Source organism: Primulina tabacum, chromosome 11 (assembly GCF_025594145.1).
Source record: "Primulina tabacum isolate GXHZ01 chromosome 11, ASM2559414v2, whole genome shotgun sequence".
Classification (NCBI taxonomy): domain Eukaryota; kingdom Viridiplantae; phylum Streptophyta; class Magnoliopsida; order Lamiales; family Gesneriaceae; genus Primulina; species Primulina tabacum.
The window spans coordinates 33430022-33442177 of NC_134560.1; positions in this window are offsets into that span (position 1 = coordinate 33430022).

Here is a 12156-nt window from a genome sequence, read left to right on the forward strand (position 1 = left end):
AGTTGTTTCTGAAGTTCATTTATAATGCTTTGAAAGTCCATGTTGGTTTCCTATAAAAAACATTTAAATAAGATATTCATCAATTCTTAAATATGCAATAAGATAATAGAAAGTTTAAAAATAGTTTGGTACACATATTATTTTCTTAGTCACAAGTTTACTACATTCCAGATACTTTATATAATGCTAATCTAATCGAACATCTCTCCGTCGTCGCTGTCGCTGTCGCTGTCGCTGTCGCTGTCGCTGGCACTGTCGTCTCCGGCTACCTCCATCGGTGCTACCTCCTCTTCCTCCATGTTCTCTATCACCAAATGTAGGTAGTTATTCTGATCCTGAAGTCTGTCCATAACGCTGTGGAGCTTCGAAATGTACCGATCCTGCCTGGCGTTGTACTCCTCCTGGCGCTGACGGGCCTGAGCAGCACGTCCACGCTCTATCTCCACTCTCTCCAATAAATCTTTGTTAAGTGCAAATAAGCGTGTGATGCGAACGGAATCGGTCGGTATCTGCAACAGCTGGCTCTCCGCTAAGTCCAGATGATGAGTCAATCGCTGTACATCAGTCTCAAGTATGTGTCTAACCTCACTAAGCTCTTGTTTCTCCAATCTTTCCTTGGCTAGTTGCGCTTTCAAAGTCGCGATTTCCCTAGTCTGATTATCAATCGTGAGCTGACGTATGCGAAGGGCAGCCTGAGTGCGAGTACGTGGAGCAGCCATTTCCTAGGATAAAAATCGAAAGCAAAGCATCAGAATCGTATAAAGGATAGAAAGACACAAATAGTAGAAACAAAGTTGTCGTGGAAAATTTTCGATACTCAGAGTTTGTGGGATGATCGAAGGGATAGATTTTTGAAATCTGTTCGAAATTTAGGAAACAGATGGAAGTTGAATTTCAAGAACGGATGAAAGTTGGACTCAAATTGGGATACACTAGGCTTTTGCCAAAATTTGACTTCGCCAAATTTTGTCTATCAAAATCCCAGCGGGATTATGAACCTGGCGGCTCTGATACCACTTAAATGTCATGCCCCGAGTCCGAAGCATCGGTCACATCCGGCATTATTTAACAATTAAATTGAAAACAATAAAGCCTCGTATCAAATCAAACCAGTCTTTTTCATAAATAAAGTATTGTCTTACAATGACAATGGAATAAAATACATCAGAGTTTCAAATAGCGGAAACGAAAGAAAAGTAAAATCTTGAGTTCTGATCTTGATCTCCGGTTTACCAACCCCAGAAAGCATCTTGCTCTTCCTCATCCAGTTGCTCCTCATTTTTATCTGAAATTTGTAAGGGGTGAGTGTTTTGGGAAACACTCAGCAAGTGGGGGTTGATCGATTCCAAAGATACATATAGAACTTAGTTTTCTTAAAACGTTCTTTTAACCGATTTTCAAAACTTAATATTCTTAACTTATCAGGACAGAGACAAATCGAATAAATGACAGAATTCATCAGATGATTAAGAACAATTCGGAAACCGATTACTCAATTCAGAACAGAACATATCAGAACAGACAGAACACTGTTACTCATCTCATTTCCATGGTCAAATTGTCCCCAATATGTTAGTCCTCTAAGGGGTGAGGCCAGAACAAGGTTTTATATCCACCGATGGGGGCCAGACAGAAATGGTTTTATACCCACCATTGGGGGCCAAACAGAAATGGTTTTATACCCACCATTGGGGGCCAGACAGAATCACAATTCTCGTCCCATTTCAAATCAATTTGTAACAGTGCAACACGAAATTCAGATTTACCGGACAGAACGTATCAGAGTTTTCAGATATCAGAGTTTCAGACGGATTCAGCGGAACCAAAGAATTTCGAATAACAGACTGAGCATATAATCAATCGAAATTTTAAACGGACAGACTTCATATTTTCGAAAATGGAGACACACAATCATGCATGTCATAATATATATTCAAGTTTAAAAATATAAACGAATATATAACAAAAGTCCACTTACTGTATTTGCAGATTTTGATACAACACGTCTTCTCAAAAATCGGGCAGCACTTCGGCGTAACTTTAACGAATGCTGTTGTTGATTGAGCAGAACTTCGACGCAAGGTTCTTGTACTGGACTGCACGAATTTCCCTTTTTCCTTCCTTGCTTGCTTGGCCGAAATTTTGGAGAGTGAGGGGAAGAGGGAGTCGAATTTTCTTGCTTGCTTTTGGGGTGCCTTTCTCTCAACCTAGATGAGTGGTATTTATAGGCACTAAAACCCTTCCACCTAGCCACCCCTTGGCCGAATTCTTGGTCACCAAGAAAGGCTTGAATGTAATCGTAATGTTGGTCCAAATTCGATGCATAAATCTCCAAAATCCCATGCATTCTTCAAGTTCTAGATTAGTCATGAATGTGGCTCAAAATCTCATGCACTTCTTAATTGTCACCTTGATTTTCTAAAGGGTCATTTCCTGCATCATCAATATGTCCTAGCCCTTAGCTCCTCCCGCAGCTCCTTCATGGGTTAACGCAAATGTTAATTCTTGCACATTTAATTTGTCCAAACTCTTGGCTCAACTTATAGCTCCCTTTTTGGTCTTGTTAGGATAAACTTGGTTGAGCTGCTTTGAGCTGACAGATCGTGTCTTTGAGCTGGGGTTTTACTCCTCTCGTGACAACACTTCGATGAATGCGGTTACTTGTGGCTTGGCCTTCTGCTGAGCTCATTTCCGAGCTTTGAAGTTGCTTCCTCGAGTTAAATTTAATGAAAATCTAAGTTAATAGTCAAGTTATTTAGTTGGAACAAACATTTTTGAGCTTAGTTTGAGTAAAGGTTCAAGTTCGTATTACTTACTTAATTTGCTTCGGATCGTAAAATCTCGGGTTCACACACGCTCACCCTTGCTCACGCTTGCCGCCTAGCCACCTCGCCCACTGCCGCACATCGTCTCGCCTCGCTGCTCTGGGTGCTCACCCTCGCCCCGGCCTGCCGCCAAGCCCACCCTTGCCGCCACGTCCTGATCAGCCCCTCGACCAGCCTCCAACGGCCTCGCCCAGTGCCTCGCCCCATCTCACCTACACAGCGCCTCGCCCCTCGCCCAATCTCGCCTACATCGCACGCTCGTCCCTCCCCCAGCCTCGCCTACGCTCCTTGTGCGCAACCTCGCCCACGCCCCCTTGCCTTCGACTGCACGGCGTGCCGGCCCTCGCCTCGCCCATGTAGCATCCTCTCGCCATCTCGCCCACAGCTGCACGCCCTCACCCCCGGCCAGCACAGCCCTGCGCCCTCGCCTGGACAGCCCTTGCCTCTCCCCGCAAGCCCTCACCCTTCCTCGCCCGCACGCCCGCACGCCTCAAGCTCTCTCGCCTCGTCCCTGCACCAGCTCCGCCAAGCAAAGCCCCCGCCACACGCACACCACCTACACGCCCTCGCCTGCACGCCTGCATGCCTCAAGCTCTCTCGCCTCGCCCCTGCACCAGCCTCGCCGAGCATAGCCCCGCTACACAAGCCTCGCCTATCTACCTGCACATCCTCGTCGAGCATAGCCCAGGTCGATCCCCCTAATTTTTGCAGCGGTAAACATTGTTCGTTATCGACAAACTAAATAATTATGAAATTTTCTAAAACAGTATGCCCTCGTGCAGTAGTTGAATATTCAATTTCTCCCCTACTAGGCTCAGACCCCACCTCTTCTCCTCTACTAGGCTCAGACCCAATAGGTAAAATTCAATTTTCAACTCTCCACCTCTTCTCCTCTTGTGGGGCCCTTAGCTCATAATCAGTTATTACAACACAATCTGATTAGGGTTAATTAATTACAGCGGAAAACGAGTTTAAATTTTCTTTACAATGAGCCCAAAATATTTCTTCTATAATTTGAATGCTAAAAATAGTATTTTATCTCATATCATAAAACTCGTCCACACATAATCAAAACCAATCATATACAAACACCACAAATCCTCGGGACATGCCCCGGTATATAGATACATACATATATATATATATATATGTGTGTGTATATATATATATATATATATACTAGGAACAAAATATAAAACCTCAGCCCAAACTGTGACTCCCTCCAGAAGTACCCTCTCCGGCCTCCTGATATCCTGGAGTACCTGTCATTGTCCACACACAAAGACAACAACAGCCCCCCTTGGTGGTGAGCAAAGCTCCGTATGGAACAACTATCATATATACCACAAGTATCTAAACAATGATATATGGTATGCAATGCATGTATGTCGTGGAGGTATCAGGTCAAATGCCCATCCACTGAGCACATGTCAGAATCAAACGAATCGCTATCAAATCAATGCTCGAGCTGGCACACTGGCCTCAATAAGGGATACTCGTATGATAGCGTCGACAAAGCGCCATCAAATCCCAAATCTCATATCCAATCATCGGGGCCACAATTGTCTATGCTTCACGGGTCATATAATACCAACATAGCAATTGTGTTCACGAACCCCAGAATCCAATCAAATCATATCAGGGTATCCAAGGATCATAGCTCAACGTGCATGTCATGTATCGATGTATGCATCAAACGATGTGTGTTAACAAAACATTTATTTTATACATCGATATATCAATCTCAATGTCATGTATGCCACATCAATAAACAAATAAGGCATATAGACATGTATTCTCATTCCAATCAATCAAATCAATCCGACATATATCATATAATACAGATACCTGTCGTATGTTACCCGGTCGCAACATACCTCAATTCTTCGTTCCAGTTGATGTAGCCTGAAGATATTGATATTACACTTTATCTACATCAATAACATACTCATTCCAATCAATAACATACTCCAAAATCATTAATATGATATTTGAAATTTCAAAAATTCATATCAAATCTAAATCATAACATTATTCAATTTCGACTTCGAATATGAGTTTCTTGTCGGTTATTCTACCACATATATTTATCAGAATTAATAATAACTGACAAATAATTATTAAATCTCAACACTACGATTAAAATTCCCTAATTATAATAAATTGGGAATAATTTAAAATAACATCACTATAATCATCTATTCTTCGTTAAAATCATACATTATTCAACAATCTTAAATTCCAGTATGATTTAACAATTTATCGGATTTATTCCAAAAATTGACGAATTTCAAACATCACCAAAACTATAAAATTTATACCTCAAATCGAAGACCTCATGTCAACGATCCCAGAACTGAAGTCGGTTCGTCATTGGATAAACCGATAAGTCGCACGATCGAAAAGAAAAATCAAAATCCCTATTACCTATTCTCTCCTCTCTCGTTCCTCTCTCTGTTGAAATATGAAAGAAAGAATGTTTCATTCTTTCATGTAAGTTTATCATATCTTTTTTTTTTTTAATTTTAATATTATATTATATTATTATATTAATATATACTATTTAACATTTTAACATCGGTATATCCTTTTAGATTAGTCAAACGATCAAATTTTCCAAAACTCAAAACATGAAACTTCTACATCTTTGAATTTTATACGATATATCCAAATTTCAAATCATTTGGACTTCATATGACCCAAATATGTTATATTTTGTTCTTTAAAATTAATTCATTATTTTTCAACTTATTTACGAAAATGCCATCAATACTATTTTATATTCGGGGTCTCACATTTCTCCCCAACTTAAAAGATTTCGTCCTCGAAATCTTAAACATCTCTATATACATAACATTAGCAAATATATAATATGTCACCAGTTATAGTACATATCAAAACTAAAATCAGTAAACAGATCATTATACATTGAATACAATGGAACATGTGGAATAGAATCAAACAAGTGCGGATATGATTCTCGCATCTTGCTTTCCAATTCCCACGTCGACTCTTCCACACCATGTCGTGTCCATTGTACTCGAACTAAAGGAATCGATTTATTTCACAATATCTTCTCCTTTCGATCCATAATGCGAACAGGTTGTTCAACATAGGAAAGAGAAGGATCTAGTTCAACCTCATCAGGTGCAAGTACATGCGATGGATCTGATTCATATTTCCTCAACATAGAAACATGAAACACATCATGAATAGCAGATAGAGCTGGTGGCAATGCCAATCGATACGCAAGATCACCAACTCGATCAAGAATCTCGTATGGCCCAACATAACGAGGAAGATAACTTCCCTCGCATGCCAAATCGAACAGTGCCTCTAAAGGGAGATATTTTCAAAAACACTCTGTCACCTTTCTGGAATTTCAAGGGTCGTCTTCGTTTGTTCGCATAACTCGTTTGACGATCATGAGCAGCTTTCATCCGCTGCCGAATCAACTGAACCTTATCGTTCATTTCCTGTATCATTTCAGGTCCAGTCAATTGTCTTTCACCAATTTCATCCCAGAATAACGGTGATCTACATCGTCTCCCATATAGAGCTTCAAACGGTGTCATACCGATACTCGTCTGAAAGCTATTATTATAAGAAAATTCAACCAATGGTAAGGCATCTTGCCATCCCATTCTGAAGTCCATCACAACAGCACGCAACATATCCTCTAACGTTTGAATCGTACGCTCGGTCTGACCATCAGTTTAAGGATGATAAGCAGTACTCATAGCCAAACGCGTACCCATCGCTTCCTGAAAACTACCCCAGAATTTAGAAGCAAATCTAGGATCACGATCAGATACAATCGAGACTGGCACACCATGCAATCTCACAACATTCTCAATGTATAAACGGGTCATTCTCTTATAAGGATAAGTCCGCTCATACGGAATGAAATGTGCAGATTTCGAAAGTCGATCAATAATGACCCAAATAGCATCACAGCCCTTGGACGAACGAGGTAAATGAGTCACAAAATCCATAGCAATATGTTCCCAATTCCATTTTGGGATTTCAAGACTATGGAGCAATCCTCCAGGTTTATTCTCTCGGCTTTCACTTGCTGACAGACCAAGCATTTAGAAATAAACTCAGCAATGTCCTTCTTCATACGTTTCCACCAGAATTGAGGTCTCAATGTCAAATACATCTTCCAACCTCCAGGGTGAATACTGTATTTGCTACAATGTACTTCACGAAGAAGGGCAGATTTCAAATCAGAATCATCAGGAACTACCAGCCGACCATTAAGTCGTAAAGAACCATCAAAAGAAATCTGAAATCCAGACTGATGTCCTGCAGATACAAGTTCTTTCGACTTTTGAATCTGAGCATCACTTCGTTGGGCCTTTCGTATTTTCGATATCAAGTTCGGCTCAATTTGCAATGCTGAGACAGTGACAGAATTCCAATTCGAGTGAAAAGTCCCACCAGAAGTACATATATCTTCATGTACCTTGGCGACACAAACAGATGCTAAAACAGAATCATGAACTTTCCGACTAAGGGCATCCGTAGTAACATTCATCGATCCAGGGTGATATTGAATCTCACAATCAAAGTCCTTCAAGAGATCCATCCACCTGCGTTGCCTCATATTCAAATCAGATTGAGAAAAGAGATATTTCAGACTCTTATGGTCCGAATATATAACAAACTTTTCTCCGTACAAATAATGGCGCCAGATCTTCAATGCAAACACAATGGCTGCCAATTCAAGATCATGAACAGGATAACGTGTTTCATGAGATTTTAATTGACGAGACGCATAAGCAACCACTTTGCCATGTTGCATCAGAACACAGCCCAAACCTTTACCAGACGCATCTGTACATACCACAAATCCTCCGGTACCTGAGGGAATAGTAAGCACAGGTGCTGTGGTCAATCTCGTCTTCAATTCAAGAAAACTAGCTTCACATTCATCTGACCAAATGAATCGCTGATTCTTCTGTGTCAGTTGAGTAATAGGTTTAGCTATTTTCGAAAATCCTTCAATAAAGCGACGATAATATCCCGCTAAACCCATGAAGCTACGGATCTCAGGAACATTCGTAGGTCTCGGCCAATTCAATACAGCTTCGACCTTCGCAGGATCAACAGATATGCCATGTCTCGAAATGACGTGGCCCAAAAATACTACCTTGTCCATCCAGAATTCACATTTGGACAATTTAGCATACAAATGACTAGTACGAAGAGTTTGAAGTACCAGTCTCAAATGTTCAGTATGCTCTTTTTTCGATTTCGAATATACCATAATATCATCAATAAAGACGATAACGAATCGGTCAAGATAATCTCGAAAGACACGATTCATTAAGTTCATAAAAACAGCAGGAGCATTCGTGAGACCAAAAGGCATAACCAAGAATTCATAATGGCCATACCTCGTACGAAAAGCAGTTTTGGGCACATCTTCGTCTCGAACTCGTACTTGATGATACCCAGAACGAAGATCAATCTTCGAGTATACAGAAGTACCCTGAAGCTGATCAAATAAGTCATCAATACGGGGAAGTGGGTACTTGTTTTTCACAGTAGCCCGATTCAGTTGCCTATAGTCGATACACATTCGCATAGTACCATCTTTCTTTCGAACAAATAAAACTGGAGCTCCCCAAGGTGATACACTCGGTCGAATATATCCTTTATCGAGAAGATCCTGTAATTGTTCTTTCAATTCTTTCAATTCCAGAGGTGCCATGCGATAGGGAGCTTTAGATATGAGAGCAGTCCCTGGCATAAGATCAATACTAAACTCAACTTCTCGATGAGGAGGAAAATCAGGAATCTCATCGGGAAATACATCTGGGAATTCTTTCGCAACAGGAATCTCAGATAAAGAAGACTCCTTCTTCGAAATATCAATAGCGTAGATAAGATAACCATCATCTTCGCTAGTCAACAATCGGGACATTTCCAAGAAGATACCAATGGAATTTTGGCTTGGGATCCCTTGCCATAAAAATTCCACTTGGGTCCATCAATCGGTCGAAATCGAACCACTCCATGACAACAATCAACAGTAGCTCGATTTGTCGTCAAGATATCCATGCCAACAATACAATCAAAGTCGTGCATTGGGAGGACAATCAAATTCAAGAACATCACATTATCCTCATATATTAATACACAATTATGCACAACTTGCTCAGACAAAATAATCTTCCATGCTGGCGTGACTATCGATAGGGTATCATACAACGGGGTACACTCAATATCGTGAGATGTAACAAATTCATGAGATATGAATGAATGAGATGCTCATGTATCAAATAAAACACGTGCAGGATAATCGCAAAGCGTGCAAATACCTGCAATCACGCCTCCAGGAGCTTCTCTCGCCTGATCCTCAGTCATGGCATACACTCTCACTTGAGGAGGAACTTGGGCACTCTGACCACCCGGTCCTCGATATCGTGGGACACTCGACTGCTGAAAAGATGGAACAGGAACAGCAGGTCTCATCATAGTACTAGGGCCACCTCTAAATCCTAGCTGGGGTGAAGCAGAAGTTGTACCCCTGTTCGGACATACTCGAGAGAAATGGCTTTCCTGCCCACACTGATAACAAGTACCAAACATACCTCGACACTGCTCGATAGTATGTTTACCTCCACAATGACTACAGTAGGGAGCAATCACAGGACTCCCTCGCTGTGATCCACTCGAACTCGAAGAAGACGAAGAAACAGAGACAGTCTTCTTGAACTTCTTACCCCTCGGCCGCAAAGTAGGCTGCTGAGCTGACACCGGAGGTGGAGGAGTATACTGTGGACCTCCTCTCCTAAGTCCAGCCTCGGCTGCCTTGGCTCGTTCCACTGCCTCTGCGTAGCTGGTAGGAAATCCAGAAACAACATAAGTATATAAAGCAGGATGTAATCCATTTACAAACCTGTTATATTTTGCCCTCACATTCCCAGCTACGTGAGGTGCATACTTCAACAGAGTAGAAAATTTTGAAGCATACTCCGCAACAAACATCGTTCCCTGCAGATTATTAAATTCATTCTCTTGAGCAGTATAATAGGAAGGAGGGGCAGTACTGCTCCAAAAACTGGGCCTTGAAGACATCCCAGGTGACTTCAATCCCGGCCTCTTTCAGTCCAATCTCAGCGGCTTCCCACCAAGATTTAGCTCGGTCTTTCAACTGATAAAGAGCAAGTTTCAGTCTTCCGAGCCTTGAAATACTCAACAATATTAAACAGAAGCTCAATATCCTTCAACCAGGCTTCAGCTCTTTCAGCACTCTCAATGCCAAAGAACCTCAGTGGTTTTAGATCCTGGAATCGAGCCATTACCACATCCATGGACAATCCTTCAAATTGCCCAACTATTCTCTCGGTACTGCTACTCGCAGTTTCATTTGTGGGATCCATCTACAAATCAAAAGATGAATATCACAAATCCATATCAATTTCACATCATCATCATCTCATATCATCAATCTCATCAGATACTTACTCGAATCAAATCAAGTAGGAGCAAGTAATACAAATAAATCAAACACATGCGCACAATTCATTTGTGCCTATTCACGTGTACACAAGACTCAATCGAGCATTCCCAACTATGCTCTGATACCATACTATGTGGGGCCCTTAGCTCCTAATCGTTATTACAACACAATCTGATTAGGGTTAATTAATTACAGCGGAAAAACGAGTTTAAATTTTCTTTACAATGAGCCCAAAATATTTCTTCTATAATTTGAATACTAAAAATAGTATTTTATCTCATATCATAAAACTCGCCCACACATAATCAAAACCAATCATATACAAACACCTCAAATCCTCGGGACATGCCCCGGTATATAGATACATATATATATACTGAGAACAAAACATAAAACCTCAGCCCAAACTGTGACTCCCTCCAGAAATACCCTCTCCGGCCTTCTGAGATCCTGGAGTACTTGCCATTGTCCACACATAAAGACAACAACAGCCCCCCTTGGGGGTGAGCAAAGCTCCGTATGGAACAACCATCATATATACCACAAGTATCTAAACAATGATATATGGTATGCAATGCATGTATATCGTGGAGGTATCAGGTCAAATGCCCATCCACTGAGCACATGTCAGAATCAAACGAATCGCTATCAAATCAATGCTCGAGCTGGCACACCGGCCTCAATAAGGGATACTCGTATGATAGCGTCGACAAAGCGCCATCAAATCCCAAATCTCATATCCAATCATCGGGGCCACAATTGTCTATGCTTTACGGGTCATATAATACCAACATAGCAATTGTGTTCACGAACCCCATAATCCAATCAAATCATATCAGGGTATCCAAGAATCATAGCTCAACGTGCATGTCATGTATCGATGTATGCATCAAACGATGTGTGTTAACAAAAGATTTATTTTATACATCGATATATCAATCTCAATGTCATGTATGCCACATCAATCAACAAATAAGGCATATAGACATGTATCCTCATTCCAATCAATCAAATCAATCCAACATATATCATATAATACAGATACCTGTCGTATGTTACCCGGTCGCAACATACCTCAATTCTTCGTTCCAGTTGATGTAGCCTGAAGATATTGATATTACACTTTATCTACATTAATAACATACTCATTCCAATCAATAACATACTCCAAAATCATTAATATGATATTTGAAATTTCAAAAATTCATATCAAATCTAAATCATAACATTATTCAATTCCGACTTCGAATATGAGTTTCTTGTCGGTTATTCTACCACATATATTTATCAGAATTAATAATAACTGACAAATAATTATTCAATCTCAACACTACGATTAAAATTCCCTAATTATAATAAATTGGGAATAATTCAAAATAACATCACTATAATCATCTATTCTTCGTTAAAATCATACATTATTCAACAATCTTCAATTCCAGTATGATTTAACAATTTATCGGATTTATTCCAAAAATTGACGAATTTCAAACATCACCAAAACTATAAAATTTATACCTCAAATCGAAGACCTCATGTCAACGATCCCAGAACTGAAGTCGGTTCGTCAATTGGATAAACCGATAAGTCGCACGATCGAAAAGAAAAATCAAAATCCCTATTACTATTCTCTCCTCTCTCGTTCCTCTCTCTGTTGAAATGTGAAAGAATTTTTCATTCTTTCACGTAAGTTTATCCTATCTTTTTTTTTAAAAATTTTAATATTATATTATATTATTATATTATATTAATAATAATATAATATAATATATACTATTTAACATTTTAACATCGGTATATCCTTTTGGATTAGTCAAACGATCAAATTTTTCAAAACTCAAAACATGAAACTTCTAC